This window comes from Musca domestica, unplaced genomic scaffold (genome assembly GCF_030504385.1).
Source record: "Musca domestica strain aabys unplaced genomic scaffold, Musca_domestica.polishedcontigs.V.1.1 9, whole genome shotgun sequence".
Classification (NCBI taxonomy): domain Eukaryota; kingdom Metazoa; phylum Arthropoda; class Insecta; order Diptera; family Muscidae; genus Musca; species Musca domestica.
Window position 1 is genome coordinate 21,345,284 of NW_026712435.1, and position 18,299 is coordinate 21,363,582.

The following is an 18,299-nucleotide window of genomic DNA, read 5'->3' on the forward strand; positions in this document are numbered from 1 at the left end:
AGGCTATACGATATCGTGGATCGATATTGCCCATCTGCGAACTTGACCTGCCTGCAGACAAAAGACAGATCTGTGCAAAATTTTACCTTCCCATCTTAATTCGTTTTGACTGTAACGTAATTACAACAGACGGACAGACAGACGGACGGAGAGGCCTTAATCGTCTTAGAATTTTACGCTGATCAAGAATATATATTTACTTTTTTAGGTCTAAAATTATTATTTCGAGGAGTCACAAACGGATTGACGAACTTAATATACCCTTTGGTGGAGGGTATAAACCATAGAAACTTGCTTTCGTTCATGCCATCAGTTACGGAATCAATTTACATAATTATAATGTTCTCTTCTCTCTTTACTCTAATCTTCGATATTGCGTTGAATATTTTATCTTTAGTTTATAACTCCTTTTTAAATTTAATAGTAAATTTTCCGAAAAAGTAAGAATATTTAATTTTTCTTTTTTGAAAATATTAGTAGGATTTGCATCCTAGCATAATTTATGAAATAAATGCAATAACTTTCCATTTCTCTCTAATCGACTGAAGTCTAATGGAGGAAACGTTTTCGTTGACTGTTGCTGTTCGCAAGCGTATAACAGGCCATTATATTACATAACGCAAAGAGTTCATCCTTTGATGCTTTGGTCTGCTCTTCAAAAGTCAAGTGGAGTTGATGCATGGGCCCTCATATTGCACTTGTAGAGCAAACAATGCAATGGCATAATGTTTCATAAGTTTCATGCAATTTTCTGCTACTGGATGTCTGGCATGCTGGTTGGTTGCTTGGTTGGTTGTTATGTTCCTGTTCCGTCTCCAAGTGGATTTATACTTCCTTGTGAAGATCCATCCATGGACATGGTACTCTGTGCATGTTTGCATGTAGTGTAGTATATGCACACAGGAGGGATGCGACGAGTTTGTAGGACTTGTGTTAACAACAATGTAAAGTGGGCTGGTGGCGGTATTGAAAGTATGTAATTTTAACATTTTAATTGATAAACATTGTTTAAGCAAATATTTGACAATTAACTGAAGATACTCTTCGACTAACAAACCATAAGTGGGACCGCTGCAATGTTGATGACTCTGTTGAGGCTGATGCCAGCATAACCCATAATAAAGATGTTGATAAACTGGAGAAGATGAAACAAAACCAAAAGATACATGGTGTTTATGGGATTAGTAAGGTTGCATATCAAATTTTATGTTTTAAGATGTTGTCAAGAGTAAGGATGTAATTTTATAAACACATACATGTCTATTATGCATTTGACTATTACACGGGTTAGAGGTCCTTACTGCTGAAGTAACATATAATAAATACAAGAAGTGCCAGTTGCAATTTGAGAAAATATATGCGTAGAAAGAACAAGAAAACAAGTTTCGGCCTGGCCGAACTTTGAATACCCTCCACCATTTGGAACGAATTTGGAAATTTAAGAAATAAAATCCTTAAAAAATTCTGTTAAATTTTAAAAATACCGAATATAGCCGTTAATTGGGGTCTATACGACGTGGGCCTACCATATTCAAATTCGAAACTTGAAATAAACGGTGAATAATGTAGCTAAAATCATCAAAATATCGTATATAGGGAGGTACCGTTATATCGGAGATGTGCGAAGACCTGGACCAGCATAGACAATTTTCTGTCGCAGGCTATACCATCCATTACTAACGTCAAATACGATATCTCAAACAATTTCGGTGGGTATTGTATCTAAACTCGTCAAAATGCCGAATAAAGGGAGGTACTGATATATGGGGCCTATACGAAGACCTGGACCTGCATAGACATTTTTCTGTCACAGACTGTAAATTACGAACTCTAAATACGCAATTTGAAAATTCCGGTGAATAATGTCGCTAATATCATCAAAATACCGAATATAGGGAGGTACCGTTATATGGGGGCTATACGAAGACATGGACCTGCCCAGACAATTTTCTGTCATAGGCTGTAGTATCCATTACGAATACCAAAGTTGAAACAATTCCGGTGAATAATGTCGCTAAAATCACCAAAATACCGAATATCAGGAGGTACCGTTATATGGGGGCTATATGAAAACGTGGACCTGCATGGCCCATTTACGAACTTAACCTGCCTACTGGAAAAATAAACACGTGTGCAAAATTTTAGCCTCCTATCTCAATTCGTTCGAAAGATAGCGTGATTACAACAAACAGACAGACGGACATGGCTAAATCGACTTAGAATTTTACGCTGATCAAGAATATATATACTTTGTTGGGTCTGACATGAGTATTTCGAGGAGTTACAAACGGAATGACAAAGTTAATATAACCTCCATAGTATAGTGGAGGGTATAAAAAGTATCAGTCGGTTTTGCCGACAGGTATACACCCTCAGTCCGGCGTTATGATTGTTCGAAATTTTTATGGGGAAAGTTCCGAAGAAGTGGGCCACTATTGTCCATTTTGTATCTCACCGAAGTCTGATATAAATATCGCAATGAGCCAGATTCGGACTATATCGATTTCTTCACTCACTTAATGTGAGATATAATGTGAGAGGTGTCATATGTAGCATACCGAAGCATAAAAATATTGGTATGTGAAAAATTTAAAGAAAATCTTACATTTTTATGCGAATAATCAAAATATTGAACCTTTGTGGGGAACGTACCGAAAGGAATTGGTCGGTAAAATCCATCAGATTACTGCTTGAAAAAAGAAAGAAAGAAAGACATAGAAAGTTTGAAAAGAATCGATGACTTGTATCGCTATGTTATGAATTATGAGAGATATAAATATTGGAAATTGTGACCCCTTTGTGGGGGAAGTACCACAAGGGGTGGACCGATATATATCTACTTTACACCAGATCTTGTGCTGTTATCAGTATTGGAATGGACGAAGTTTAGAAGCAATACGAAGCTTATTCTGCAATTTAAGAGAGATATAATAATTCAAAATTTTCACCCCTTTTGGGGAGAGGTATCAGAAGGAATAGACCGATACATCCCATCCAAATTTTTATTTTGTATTTCATGAGAGATCCGTTGGGTGGTAGGTATCAAAAGGAGTGGTCCGATATATTTCATCTTTATACAAGACCTTATGTTGGTGAAAATACTGAGATGAGCGAAGCTAGAAGGCAATCGGATTTATATTTCACATTTTAAAAGAGTTGTAATAATTAACATGTAAAAAAAGCTGTAAGTTCGGCCTGGCCGATTCTTGAATATCCTCCACCACTTAGAACGAATTTGGCAAATTTTGAAAAAATAAAAAAAATCGTTTCTTAAAAATATCGAATGTAGCCGTTATGTAGGGTCAATACGACGACGTGGCAACTTTTGTAATAACCGAATATAGAGAGTTACCGTTGTATGGGGGCTATACGAAGACGTGGAACTGCACTGACAACTTTCAGTCTTATGCTGTAGTACCTACTAGGAATTTCAAATACGAAATCCTAAACAATTTCGGTGAATATTGTACCTAAAATCATCAAAATACCGAATATCGTGAGGTGCCGTTATATGTGGGCTATACGAAGACGTGGCTTGCACAGAAAATTTTGTGTCATAGGCTATAGTACCCATTACGAACTTTAAATACAAAATTAGAAACAATTCCGCTGAATAATGTCGCTAAAATCGTCAAAGTACTGAATATCAGGAGGTACCATTATAAGGGGGCTATACCAAAACGTGGACCTATATGGCCCATTTTTAATACCAAAAGTTCTGCAGACATAATATTCATTTTAGTAAAATTTGCTAAAACTACTTCATTTCGTTCGCAAGCTAAAGAAATTTCCACAGACGGACAGACCGACGGACATCGCTAAATCGACATAGAATTTTATGCTGCTCAAGAATATACAGGTGAGATTTTTTAAAATTTTTTTGAATGAAAACAAGAAATGTCGCAAATAGCATCGAATTATGGACTTCAAAAGGCCAGTGAAACCGTCACAAGCTGCCCGAATGTTGCCCTGCGGTATTTTGGCCCATTCCTAGCGAAGCGCTTGCTTGAGGTACTCCAGACACAAGAGTCCAAAGGATTGGTATCCGGAGATTGTGGTGGCCATTGTGCGCTGGAAACGAAGCGAGGAACCTTATTTTGTAACCATTCTTGGGTGGAACGTGCTGAGTACGATGGTGCTAAGTCCTGTTGGAATGTCCAAGTTCTGCGGCCAAAATGAGTGCGTGCCCAAGGCTTTAATACACCCTCCAGAATATTTTAGCGATAATATTCGGCATTTATTCTAATGCCACGGTCGAAGAGAGAGCGACCATCGGCTCTTATGGCAGCCCACACCATCACCAAGGCCGACGTTTGAGTTCTGGTGACCAACCGAAGGTGCACATTTTCAGCTGACCTCTTTGGCAAGAAAACACGATCATTTTGTTTGTTTACAAACTGCTGGACAACGAATGTTTTCTCATCGGAGAAACCCAAATTCGGCAGTTCACCATTTTCGGCCAAGCGAAGGAACTCTTTAGCTCATCTGAGTCTATTGTCTTTCTGTTGCGGTGTGAGTTCTTGCACTTTTTAGAATTTCAATGGCTTCACCAAGAGCTCAGGGGCCATTTTTCGGCCACTGCCACTCGGGTTTCGATCAAGTCGCTTCTTTTTCTTTTCGAACCATTTCTGCTGATGTTGCTGTTTCCTTCCGTCCACTTTCTTGACGTCGGGCTACGCTAACAGTGTCACGGTAACGAGCGATGGTACGAGACACAAAAGACAGATTCACATTTAAATGCTGGAGTGCTCTAACGATAGTCAATTGTGGTTTTCCAGCCAAATATAAAGAAATCACACTATCACGCTTGAATTACATCACGAATAACTTTTTTTTCTGGGAAATGCTCAACAAAACGCTTTTGGAGGCTTGTAAGCTATATAATGAGCTATCCCAATATAATGAGCTGTCACTTATTTTGCATTTTTGAGAGATTTCAATTTTCAATGCTTTGACCCTTTGTGTGGGATGTACCAGAAGGATTGGTCCGATATATTCCGACGTCACTTCAGATCTTGTGTTGGTAAAAATACTGAGATGGTCGAAATTCGAAGACTTTTAAACCTTATTTCAAATCTTATATGAGTTATAATTATTCAAATTGTTGACCCTTTGTAGGGGAGGTACTTGATGGAGTGACAATATCACTGTTTCGCACCTGACCTAGTAGTGATGCGGCTATCGAGTTTTGCGAAGTGTGAATTAAATGATCCTTTCTTGTTATATTTGGTAAATTATTTTCTATGTAAATGTTGACCTTTTGTGTTGGGGTACCAGAAGGCCTAATTCCGAACTCGATATACCAAGTTTGGGCCAGATCAGATACTTCCTTGGAGAGTTATCGTGGAGGTCGGACATCTCTAGATCGACTCCAAATTTCTTGAAACGGATTTGGTCCAAAGAGACCTAGGGTCTAGGGTTATATCGATACGGCACGTTTTGGCCGTATCAAATGATATATACCTTCTGTAGCCATATGGGTGAGGCTATAAGAATTAATAGTTTGTTCCAGTTTATCCTGTGAATCGTAATATTACTGTGAATGGTGAGCTTTACTTGCATGACATATAGTAATAAAGGATTTATTGAGAGCGAGTTCAGTTCACATTCGAGACGAGTTAATTGGCCACTAGATAGTGTTATTTAACGCCTGTCGACTATCTTTTGGTGGGGTTTTACTAAAACCGATGTCTATATAGACGAGCCCGTTTCTATTGACGCATTTGAAGACAATATTGAAACATTCATACGTGAGATACCTGCCGAAATGTGGGGTAGAGTATGGCAAAATTGGACTAAGCGAATGCACCAGTAAATGCGGCGCTGTCGCGGTTAACCTTTGCATAAAATAATCTTAAAACAATAAATTATATGGAACGGACTATCAATTCAAACAAAAATTTCAAGCTCTTAAAAAATCAGCCTTTAATAAATACCAGTATTGCAGGTGTTTCAAAGAATATACACAGTAATTTTCTCAAAATTACATATGTCTTCAAAATTTATTATGAACAGACCATTTAAACTAGTATTAATATGCATTCATATACCTGGTTTTTGTGGAACATTCATACCTCAGTTTCCAACCCGAAATGGAATGAAATATATTTTTTTTTTTCAAATATGTCATTATTTGTTCTTTAGTTGTCACAGAGAAAAAATGAGTTGTAAATATGCACATATTCCCATATTTTTTTTTTTTTAATTATTTTTCGCACCCAAAACGTTTCAACCATATATTTGAGTGATAACAGAAATGGAATGTAATGAGTAAAATTGTCGCTAACGATATGAAAAACCGCTGAAAAAAGACTAAAGGATAAACACATTAAAATGTAATCCGCATTTATTTCGTAAGTAACAGGGCGTTAAAAGGGGTTACTGACAGATTCTTCGAAAACATTATGCTCGCTAAGTGCATAATAAATCGAGGCAACGAATTGGGATAAAAAAAAAAATAGAAACTCTCACTCTTTCTCAGAATGTCGCCATGCCTTCTGATGAAAACAGATTTCAATGTGTACAGACTAAAAGCAAAGGAAACTTTTGAAAAATGTTGGGGTGTTGGGGCAGTGTACGGCAAATAAGAAGTGGATGTTTTTTTACAAAGTAAATATGTATGTATTTTTTCACATTTCAGATGAATAAGAAATAATAATATTCAGCTAAAAGTGTATCCTTGATCATGTCTATTTCCAGAAATATGGTAATTATGTGGATCCCTTATATTGTAATGAAAATCTTATTTCAGAATTATTATTTAAAATATACAAATTATAAATTAAATATGGATATTGACAACTTAAATGCTTTTATTAGGTTTCGTGGATAAAAGTAACTACATCGAAAACTTAATGAATGCATATACAGCAAATAAGTGCAAATATTAAATGACCTGGGCCGATAATGTGATAACCTATACTAAATCTAGCTTAGAAATAATTTCGAATTGAATAAACGAACCCCGCAAGATATTTTGATGCGTAATTCAACAAGTTATAATATCATTCAAAATATCAAAGTTTGTTCTCTAATTTCCAATTGTAAGATTTCTAAACAATGTGTTTATTTTCAATTTAAAGGTCGGATGTTGTCGTCTATTCGAACGATCCTTTGTAATCTATTTCATCCTTAGAACCGTGTCATATAGTCATGCAAAAATATAATTTTATTTTTTTTTTCTCTTGGCCTCAGTGGTAAATGGAATTCAGACCAATACAGGGTGAGATAAAAAACTGCAACATAGTCAAACGGCACAATTTTTACATATTTTTTTAATATTTAATTTTAAAGAACAAAATGTCGGAAATAGCTTCAAATTTTAGAATAAGTTTAGATTTGTTTGATGTTGGAGTCCTGTTGGAGTGTCCAAGGTCTGCGGCCGAAATGTTTGCGTGTCCAAAGCTTCAATTCACCCTCCATAATATTCGGCATTTATTCTGATGCCACGGTCGATTAATACGAGCGGAGAGCGACCATCGGCTGTTATGGCTGCCCACACCATTACCATGGCCGATGTTTGAGTTCTGGTGGCTCTTTAGCTCTTTTGAGTGTATTTTCTTTCTGTTGCGGTGTAAGTTATTGCACTTTTTGAAATTTCAATGGCTTTACCACGAGCTCATTTTTCAATATTTGCCGAATGGAATATTGCGATATGTTCAGCTCACGAGCCATTTTCGGCCACTGCGACGCGGATATTGATCAAGTCACTTCTTTACTTTTCGAACCATTTCTGCTAATGTTGTTGTTTTCTTCCATCCACTTGCTTGACGTAGGACCACGTTACCTACCAGTATCATGGTAACAAGCGATAGACACAAAAGATTTATTCACATTTAAATGCTGGATACCAGGTTTATTATGCACCAAATTGCTAATACCAGCCCAAATTTTGGCAATTTCGATTGAATTCATCCAATAACCCAGTACTTCAAATTTGGTGTAAATCGGTTCAGATATAGCTATAGCTCCCATATATATTTTTTATCCGATTTGTTGTTAGAAGCCCCTCACAAACGTAATATGCATTCCACAACAATGATAATACCTCTACCAAATTTTATCAAGATCGGTTCATATTTGGATATAGGTCCCATATATATCTTCAACCGATTTCGGGTTAATTGTGCACCAAATGGCCAATATCGGTTAAAAAGTCCTGAATTTCGGTACATCCGACAGAATTCAGTCTAGAAGCAAGTACGTCGAATTTGGAGAAAATCGGTTCAGATATAGCTATAGCTCCCATATATATGTTTCTTTCAATTTGGTGTTTACGATACTTGGTAGCAGATATCTTATGAAGCTCAGAAATACTTTCCCAAATTTTATCGAGAACGGCTAATATTTGGATGTAGCTACCATATATATCCTTAATCCGATTTCAGGTTAATTATTCAAATAATGGGCAATATCAGCACAAATGGTGTGAATTTCGGGACGTACGTTTCCATTTGGTGGAACTCGGTCCTGATATACATATGTTTAATATAATCGTTCTGGAAGTGATATCATGCACTCTATGGCAATGTTATTTGGTATAAAAGATTAAAATGATTCCCTCAAATTTTGTGAAAATCGATTCAGAATTAGTTAGGCCTCACATATATTAGTTCCCTCTGAAAACGAAATAGAACTGCTCTAAAGCCAAATGTTGATAGGTGGTATGATCTACTTCAAATAAATTCTTTTGTTACGATAGCTCTACTAAATATGCATAGTGGTGTAGGGTATCACATAGTGGACCCTGCCCGATATTGACTTTTTTACTGTTTTTTTTTTTTAATAATTTTAGGAAAACCCCAGTTTGTAAGGGCATTTCCATCGTTTTTTTCTAGTTTGTGCATGAAATTAATCTAAGTCTTCATTTTAGATAGAAAGAGTCAAAGGAGGGAATATTCTACACCAATTTTAAAATTTCCTTTATTGCGTGTCTAACAAAAAAAAAAAAAAAACGTGAACAAAAAACCTTTTTCAATCTCAATAAATTGGAATTTATCCCATACCGAAATCTTGATTTTAGTTTTAATTAGTACTAGATTACTTACACTAGAGTCTCCCTCGACTATGATTCCTTACCAGTTATTCATATATCTATAAAATACAACTTCACATGGTCTTTCTCAATTTTTGATTTTCATTGAGTCTGCATTGCACAAGCGTATTTGCTTTACATCCATAATCCATAAAATACAAAATATTCCAGTAATTTGTGGTTTCACAATTTGCGTATTTCTTTCCAAAATAAAATATTCTTATGTGGATTTTCTTGAAATGTTTCTCCGACAATTAATGATGTTAGCTTAATGAAGTTGTCATTAAACTTCATGTTCCTATCGGGACAAATTCCAACTGTTACTCGGGTATGTGCTCTCCGAACATATCCATATCAATGCAACATACATGTGGGCGAGGACGTGTGTGGGGCCATTGTTAATAAATATAATTCAAAGTAACCAACCAACCATGGACTTGCTTGTGTATGCGTGACGAACATGGCAGAGAGAGATAGAGAGAGTGTGTGTGTATAGAATTTCAGGGAGTAATAAACAATTTAAGAAAATTTATGGCAAAACATTTACAATATCTACAATAACATATCGTATGCCGTGTTTTTTGTTTTCTGCCATAATTTATAACGCAAACAGGTACATTTAATGTTGCCTTTGCCAGAGCGGAAAGAATTCTATATATGTAGGTGAGTGTGTGTGTGTGTGTGTGTAAAACTAAATAACGAACAATGCCATAAAAAACAAACACTCAAATATTCCTTTTACAAAAACAAAAAACAGCCACATCCACTCGAAACAAAAAGAGAAAAGGAAATGAAAAACAAAGCAACAGTATTACTGTCCCAGTGACAAGACCAGAGTCACAAAACTATACCATATTGTCTGTGTGTTCGTCGTTCGGTCTGTTTGTCTGTCTGTCTGTTAGCATTTGTGTTGTAAACATTCATCTTGAAATGAAAAATGACACAGCGACAAAAACTAAGCGATCCGGAAAGCAAAATACAGATATGAAATTAAGTTTTACAAATATTAAATTTTACAGTGTGTTCGGTCTGACTGTCTGTATGTCTGTCGGTTTGTTGCCAAGAATTGAAAGAAACTTCGAAATAAATACAAACTTTTAACAATGCCCCTGTATAAAGAGTGTTAAATGTTGCATGATAAATGTGTCGGGAAATGACATACAATATTTTAACCGAAAATGAAAGGTTTAAACCTTGCCCACGAATTGCTAGGGTTCTTGAATGGTCATAGTTAAGACCAATTTTTAACAGATTACAATTATTTAGGAACGGGAGATACCAAGTTAAAAAGTAATGATAATATTACAACTAGTAAAGAAAGGACAATAGTCGGGAGGGGCCGAATTGATGATACCCTGCAACCTGCAACAAATAAACATTTATGATGGGAATCTATTTGAAATTGATCATACCAACTATGATCGTTACTGATTGCCTTACAGCGATTTAAATTTGAAATCGGATGGAACTAACATATGGAAGCTATATCACAAAATTTAACAGAGGTGTTCCTGTGATCTCTCTTACATAATATCAACGGAGTAGAATGCAGGTAATGACTTTTAGAAAGCTTAAATTAATTCTGGTGAAGCATCTACATCAGAGCTATAGTTATATCTGAACCTGATTTATCTGATGTATACCAATTTGGTCTAATATTCCATAATCCATTAAATTAGTTCTTATATTACACATTTGATACACAATGAACTTTAACTTGGGCGAGGAAATATATAGGAGCCATATCCAAACCTCAATCGATTTCAAAAGAATTTAGCAAATGGTTTTGATGGTAGGATGTATATGATATCTTGGACAGAATATCATTGGTATGAAGTGAATATTACGGATGTAGGGACATAAATATAAAATCGAGCATAAATATAAAATCGTAGGACCCATGGCTATATCATAACCGATTTTCACCAAACTTGACACCAAATGCCATCCCATTTGGCCTGATATTACACACATTAGGTGCACAGTAAAATTTAAAATTACTATTCTATTCAAAATACCGAATGTACAGTTATATGGGGGCTATATGAAGGCTTGGACCTGTATACATATACAATTTTCTATCAAAGATGGCATTGCCCATTAAGAACTACAAATACGAAATTTAATACAATTTCGATGGATAATGTTGCTTCACCAAAATACCCAATATAAGAAAGAACCGAAGCTAGAGTGATTTTCATGGGGTCATAGAGGTTCACATTTTGATATAGCCCCCATATTACTGAACCGCCAGATTTAAGATGTTTTGTCTATTTTGGTCATAATTTTCAACTGAATTTTCTGTAAATTGTCAGTTTGTGTTTTTGCATGTAGCAAATATCTTTGCAAAGAACTCTCCATATAGATCCAAAAATAGTCCTCATATAACTATACCTCCGATATTCGGTATTTTGATGATTTGCGTCATATTGTATCAAATTTGGTATTTGGAGTTCGTAATGGATACTACCTACCTAGACAGAGATAGAAAATTGCTTATACAGGTCCATGTTTTCGTATAACACCCATATAATGGTATAAGTTCGGTATTTTAATGATTTTAGCTACACTTTTCACCGGAATTATCTCAAAATTGGTATTTGGAGGTTTTAAGAGGCATCGTCCAGGCAGATAATGGATTAGAGAGGTTTTATAGTCCCATGTAACAGTAACACATGCTATTTGGAATTGTTGAAATTTTATCGGTATTTTTCAACGTATTCTCTTCATATCCTCCATGGTAGTATGGGGGGATAATTAACTTCGTCAGTCACATTTTGTAACTCCTCGAAGTTCTCATGTTAGACCCAACATGTTATGTATATTCTGGTATCAGCGTAAAATTCTATATCGATTTAGAGATGTCCGTCTGTGTGTTGTAGTCACGCCATCTTTCGAAAGAATTAAGATAAACAAGTAAAAAAGCTGTAAGTTCGGCCGGGCCGAACTTTTAATACCCTCCACCATTTGGTACAAATTTGGCAATTTCCAAAAAGAAAACCGTTAAAAATTCTGTTAAAATCTTAAAAATACCGAATGCTTATACGACGTGGGCCTGCATAGGCAACTTTTGTCATAAATTATTACAATATTTAAATGCGAAACTTAAAGAAAAATCTGTTTATAAGGTAGCTAAAATCGTCAAAATACCGAATATGGGGGTACCGTTATATGGGGTCTATACGAAGACGTGGACCTGCACAGACAATTTTCTGGCATGGGCTGAAGTACCCATTACGAACTTCACATGCGAAATTTGAAACAATCGCTGTAAATAATGTCGTTAAAATCATTAAAATACCGAATATCGGGGGGTACCGTTATATGGGGGCTATATGAAGACGTGGACCTACATGGCTCATTTTTTGACTTTGGTGGAGGATATTAAAAGTTCGGCCTGGTCGAAATTAACGCGTTTTTTTACTCTCCACCAAATATTCATCGGAGACTCCAAAAAGTATAGTCTCCTGATCAGAATAAAAATAAAAGTAGATTAAGCCATATTGGACTGTCCGCCCGTCGGTCTGTTGAAATCACGATAGAGTCCACATTATTTAATCTAGAGCATTGAAATTTGGCACAATGATATATATTATATGCAGGCTGATTGGTACGTTTATGTATTGCCCTCATATAACGGTACCTCCAGATTTTCGGTATTTTGAAAGTTTCTACCACAATTTCCAACAAAATTAGTTGAAACTTAAGATTTGGGGATCTGTTCTCTCCCTGAAAAAAAAATCGCTACGGGTCCACTAATTGGCACAGTACCCATATCCGATTTTCGTTATCTTGAATGTTTCTGTTGAAACTTAACAATTGGTAGGTATGTTCGCCAAAATGTTCGATTCAGGTTTACTAGTTGGTATAGGTCTCATCTACCTACCTCCAAATTTTTGGTATTTTGAAGGTTTTTGCACAATTTCCAACCAAATTAGATGAAACTTTACATTTGGGGTTCTCAGTAGGTTTATTCTCTCCTTGCAAAAAATGTTCAATTCAAGTCCACTAATTAGTTTGGCTCCCATATAAGGATACTTCCCAATATTCCGTATTTTGAGGATTTTACCTAAATATTTTAGCATTATCTCAAACTTTGTATTTGAGGTTCATAATAGGCATCATCATCTTTGGCAGATAATTGGAATTTTTGAATTAAGGCGGAATATTTCAATTGATTTTTTTTACATTTTGCAAGTTCCTTCCAAATGGTTATTAAAGTTTCAGCCGAACTGAGGTGCTTTTTCACTTGTTTGAGTTAGAAATGTATATTTTTTACGAATCTTATTTTATCTTTGTTTCATGTTAATATCTGTAGAATTCAAGGAGGATTCATAACTAAAATACGTATTTCTCGAAACTGTATTTTTGAGATATGACACTCTTTGAGTTAATGAGCGGTATGTAAAACCTCATTTTAACATTAGTGACTATATAACTAATTACAAGTATTTATAATAATTCCAATTAATGTTATTTAATGCAAGTAGTCTATTTGTATCCTTTTCAGGATACAAAAAATCTAATTGAACCACTTTTAGTCTACTGGTAGCAAAATATTTAAATATTATAATACGAATAATTTGAATGAAAATTTATATATATATATATAATATTAAAGTATATAACGTTAATGTTAAAATATATGTTGGCGTTCAATATATTTGCTATTTTATATACTATTTCACATTCATTGAATTTGAATACATATTAATCAATTTGCATGCATACGCCTCCTGTGGTAAATGCCGATAAAAACCGGCCAATAAAAACATCCATTAAGGATTTACTGAATATTTGCCTTTTTTGCTGTTGTTGTTTGTTTGTTTCTATTTTTTTGTTAATAGAGTATCAAACATTACAAATTGTGTCTAAGTGATTATATCCATTTCAAGGATATAACAAACAAGGGACAACCAAAACATATGCGCGAATATATTTTATTGTATATATGTGTCATACTATGTATCCGCTAGATGAAAGCACACTAACTTAACTATCATTTTTAAAATTTCCAGTTTAGCTAATAAAACATCATGACATAATGTGCAGCATATAATTGACAAACATTACGAAAAACGAGGATAATTTCTTGTTATACCCCTCAACCTGAGCAATAATTAAAATACTGTACTTAGGCAAATATTGGCAACAATTTCAATCTCTTTTTTTATATTAAACCTCGAAATATTGGTTTCCCACATAGGAACCTATACATGGATCTTCCTTTCTCGCCGAGCTGAGTCGATTTAGCTATGTATGTCCGTCCGTCCGTCTGTCCATATTAATTTATAATTAAGCTACAGGTCGGAATTATTAACCGATCGTCACGAAATTGAAAATGGAGGTGGGGTTTGGGTTAGGGTCAGAATAGAAACCTATTTTTGGAGATGATCGCAAAATATTTAGGGATTGAAATGGACCAAAAACAGATAATTTTCCTGATTTTGCATTTTATCAATAGGTCACAATTATGAACCAATCGACGAAATTTACATGGAGCTAGAGTTTAGGACTGGGCAGAAGCCTATCAATTTGGGCGGCCATCGGACAATATTTAGCGGGTAAAATAGACCCTAACTTTTATGTTAGAAAATACGAAAATTGCCACTAAACCGCGAATATTTTTAATCCCAGCCATATTACAAATGCATTGAAAGATCACTTCCGACCATTACAGGGATGCTGATAGACAAGAAATCGGATATTGCTATATATGTATAATAGGTACAATATATATTTAAAAGAAATAGATCGTATTTATTCTGCTTATCGGTCAAGAACCGCTGGGACGATTTTCACAATTCCCATTAATTCGAAATGGTCTCTTGCCAGAAAAGGAAAATAAAACGCGGAAAATATACCAATAAAGAAGTGAATAATTCTTGTTCATTTTTTTCTATTTTTGTCATAATTTTTATCGCATGGGATTTTTTCAAGTTGACTTACAACTTAGAATTGAAATTTCGATTTAAAGATGTCCGTCTGTCTGTCTAATCACGCTATCTTTCGAACAAATTGAGATAGAAGTTTAAAATTGTGGACACATGTGTATTTTGTCTGTAGGCAGGTTAGGTTCGGAAACGGGTCATATCGGTACACGTTTTCGTATAGCCCCCTTATAACGCTAAATGGTCGGAATTTTGAAGATATTAGCGACATTATAGACCGGTATGGTTTCAAATTTCGTATTGTAAGCTGTTGATGGGTATTACAGCCAGTGACAGAAAATTAACTATTTGGGTCCACGTCTTCGTATAGCTCCCATGTGAGGGTACCTCCTTATATTCAGTATATTGAGAATTTTAGCGACATTATTGATCGGAATTGCTTCAAATTTCATACTTGACGTTTCTTATGCATACTATAGTCCATAACATATAAGTCTTCGTATAGCCCCCATATTACGGTACCTCCCTTATTATTCGGTATTTTGATGGTTTTAGCGACATTGTTCACCGGAATTGTTTCAAATTTCGTACTTAAAGTTCGTAATAAGCAATACAGCCAGTGACAGAAAGTTGACTATGCGGGTCCACTCCTTCGTATAGGCGCCATGTAAGGGTATCTCCAGAGATTCAGTATTTTGTCGATTTTGGCGATATTATTTATCGGAATTGCATAAAATTTCATATTTGAAGTTCGTAATGGGTACTACAATCTATGACAGAAATTTTTCTATGCAGGCCCACGTCTTCGTATAGCCCCCCTATATAGGTACCTCCTTATATTTGGTATTTTGATGATTTCAGCGACATTATTCACCGTAATTGTTTCAAATTTGGTATTTGCAGTACCCAATAGGTACTAAAGTCTACGGCAGAAAATAGTCTATGCAGGCCCACGTCTTCGTATAGCCCCCATATAACAGTACCTCCCAACATCCGGTATTTTGATGATTTTAGCGATATTATTCACCGGAGTGGTTTCAAAGTTCGTATTTATAGTTCATAATGGGATGTACAGTCTATGACAGAAAATTGTCTATGCAGATCCAGGTCTCCGTATAGGTCCCATTTACCAGTACCTCCCTATATTCGGTATTATGACGATTTTAGGTACAATATTCACCGAAATTGTTTGAAATTTTGTATTTTAGGTCCCTAATGAGTACTACAATCTATGAAAGAAAAAATGTCTTTATGGATCAGGTCTTCGTATTGCCCCGATATAACGATACCTCTCTATATTCCGTATTTTGAAGATTTTAGCTTCATTATTTAAGGGATTCTTTTTTTTCAAGTTTCGTATTTGAATATTGTAACGGCCTATGACAAAAATTGCTTATGCAAGTCCCCGTCTTCATGTAGACCCCAATACAACGGGAAATCCCTATATGTGGCATTTTTATGATTTTAACAAAATTTTTAACGGATTTTTCCTTTTTTTATAGTTTAGGGTATTCAAAGTTCAATATGAAATTACAGTTTTTTTATTTGTTTTTTTTTTATTATTTCTAAAAGAGATAAGTTGTTCTGCATTTTTAATAAAAGTGTATGTATTTATTTATCATATCTTTTTTGTAAAACTCGAAATCCCTTTTTCTAGAAGTAACAGCAACAAAATCTACAATCCTTAAAAAGTGAATGCAAAAAAATATATATTTTTTCACTGGCCAAACAAAACAAAAAGCAAAAGAAAAAACATTCAAATAAAAGGGATTGTTTTCATTTGTTATTCCGAGCTCCACTTGAAGCAAATCGAAATTCGTTTAACAACAATCATATTCAATCAAAGGTTTGTAGAGGCTGGAAAAAAAGAAAATAAAAAATGTACACTTTGTTAATAATCTAACCCACACAACTGCATTTTAATTCACACAAACAAATTCCAAGTTTAAATATTGATTCCATATGAATTTTGGTTTAATATTTGTTTTTCAACAATTCCCCCTTCTTTCTTCCCCATTTAAAGCAAACAGTCCCAATGCCAGCGGCAATTCACTTTAACACCCAAGAAAGCCATAAACGGGGTGCAACCAAACACACACCCTGTCACATTATTGGCGTAAGAAATTTTTGTTTTTCTCTTTTGTCAATACAACATTGGCTGAATGCCAGTGGCATAAATGCAAAAAAAAAAATGGATATTAGCAATATTGCCCATAAATATCGATATGTAAAGGGAGCGCGGTTGGCTGGGTAGGTAAGAAGTTCAGTTTTGTTTTTTTTTTTTTTTTTTTGGTCTGGTCGTCATCTCTTAAGCATGACGGCCATTAAAAGTACAAAAACCAATGTACGTTTAATTTACTACAATGTTGTCGTAGTAAATTAGCTTATAAAATGACTATCATCCCCCATAAGACATTTGCCATTTTCGTTATTTAAGAAAAACGTACAAAAAAAAAAAAAAAAAAAAAGAACAAATTTATTGGGTCCCTAAAAAAAATCCAAAAGGAATGCCAATGGAAATGGTGCAGCACCACCTACTGCCGTTGTTGGCTACAGCTTGCCAGAATACTTTGGCATGGCCATTATTGGCACTCATGAAGAATGTTGGCCATAAGAAAATAAGGAATACACATACACATTACCAATTTCGGGCAATGTTCCTATAAATTTACAAATGTCAATTTCCATTGAATTTATGTTTATTTGCGAAACAAAACAAGAATGTAAGGTGGATTTATTTTTTCATTCTTTCGCCGAGAATACATTTTGTGTAAATTTTTAAGATTATTCAAACAATTATTATAAATATTAATATAGATACATTAAGTTATTTTTAATAGGTGACAGCTGAAATCAAGAGTGTCTTTAAGTCGCATGCAAGTTGAAAAATTTTTGACCATTTGAACTAAGTTAATTTAAGAATTACATGTTTTTAAAATTGTAGAATTTTTGTTTCAAAAACCATTTTTTTAATAAGCGATGAAGCTAAAAGTTAAATACATAACACTAGCTGATCTAATCCGTTTTGCGGGAACGATGTTACACCACAGAGTGGTAAGGGTATTATGTTTTTGTGCATTTGTTTGTAACATGGATAACGAAAAGAGATAGACCTATAGCTATTTTTGAGGATCTTCATAAAATCATTTTCTGTGTCGATTTATACATGTTAGTCAGTCTGCCCATGTATTTTTGTGAAAAAAATGCACGTCGTATTTATTATCCAATTGAGATGAAATTTTCCAAACAATATTTGTTTGGCCCAAGGAGGGCCCTATTGTAATTGGTGAAAATCAGTTCAAATTTCGATATAGCTCCCATATATATTTTCAATCGATTTCGGGTTAATTCTGTACAAAATGGCCAATATCAAT

General features: G+C 34.8%; 1 protein-coding gene across 1 annotated transcript in view; it reads left to right on the forward strand.

Moving 5' to 3' along the window:
- Nucleotides 1–18,299, forward strand: part of LOC131806929 (uncharacterized) — a 287,985-nt gene that overhangs the window by 20,607 nt on the left and 249,079 nt on the right. The gene's annotated exons all lie outside the window — the stretch shown is intronic.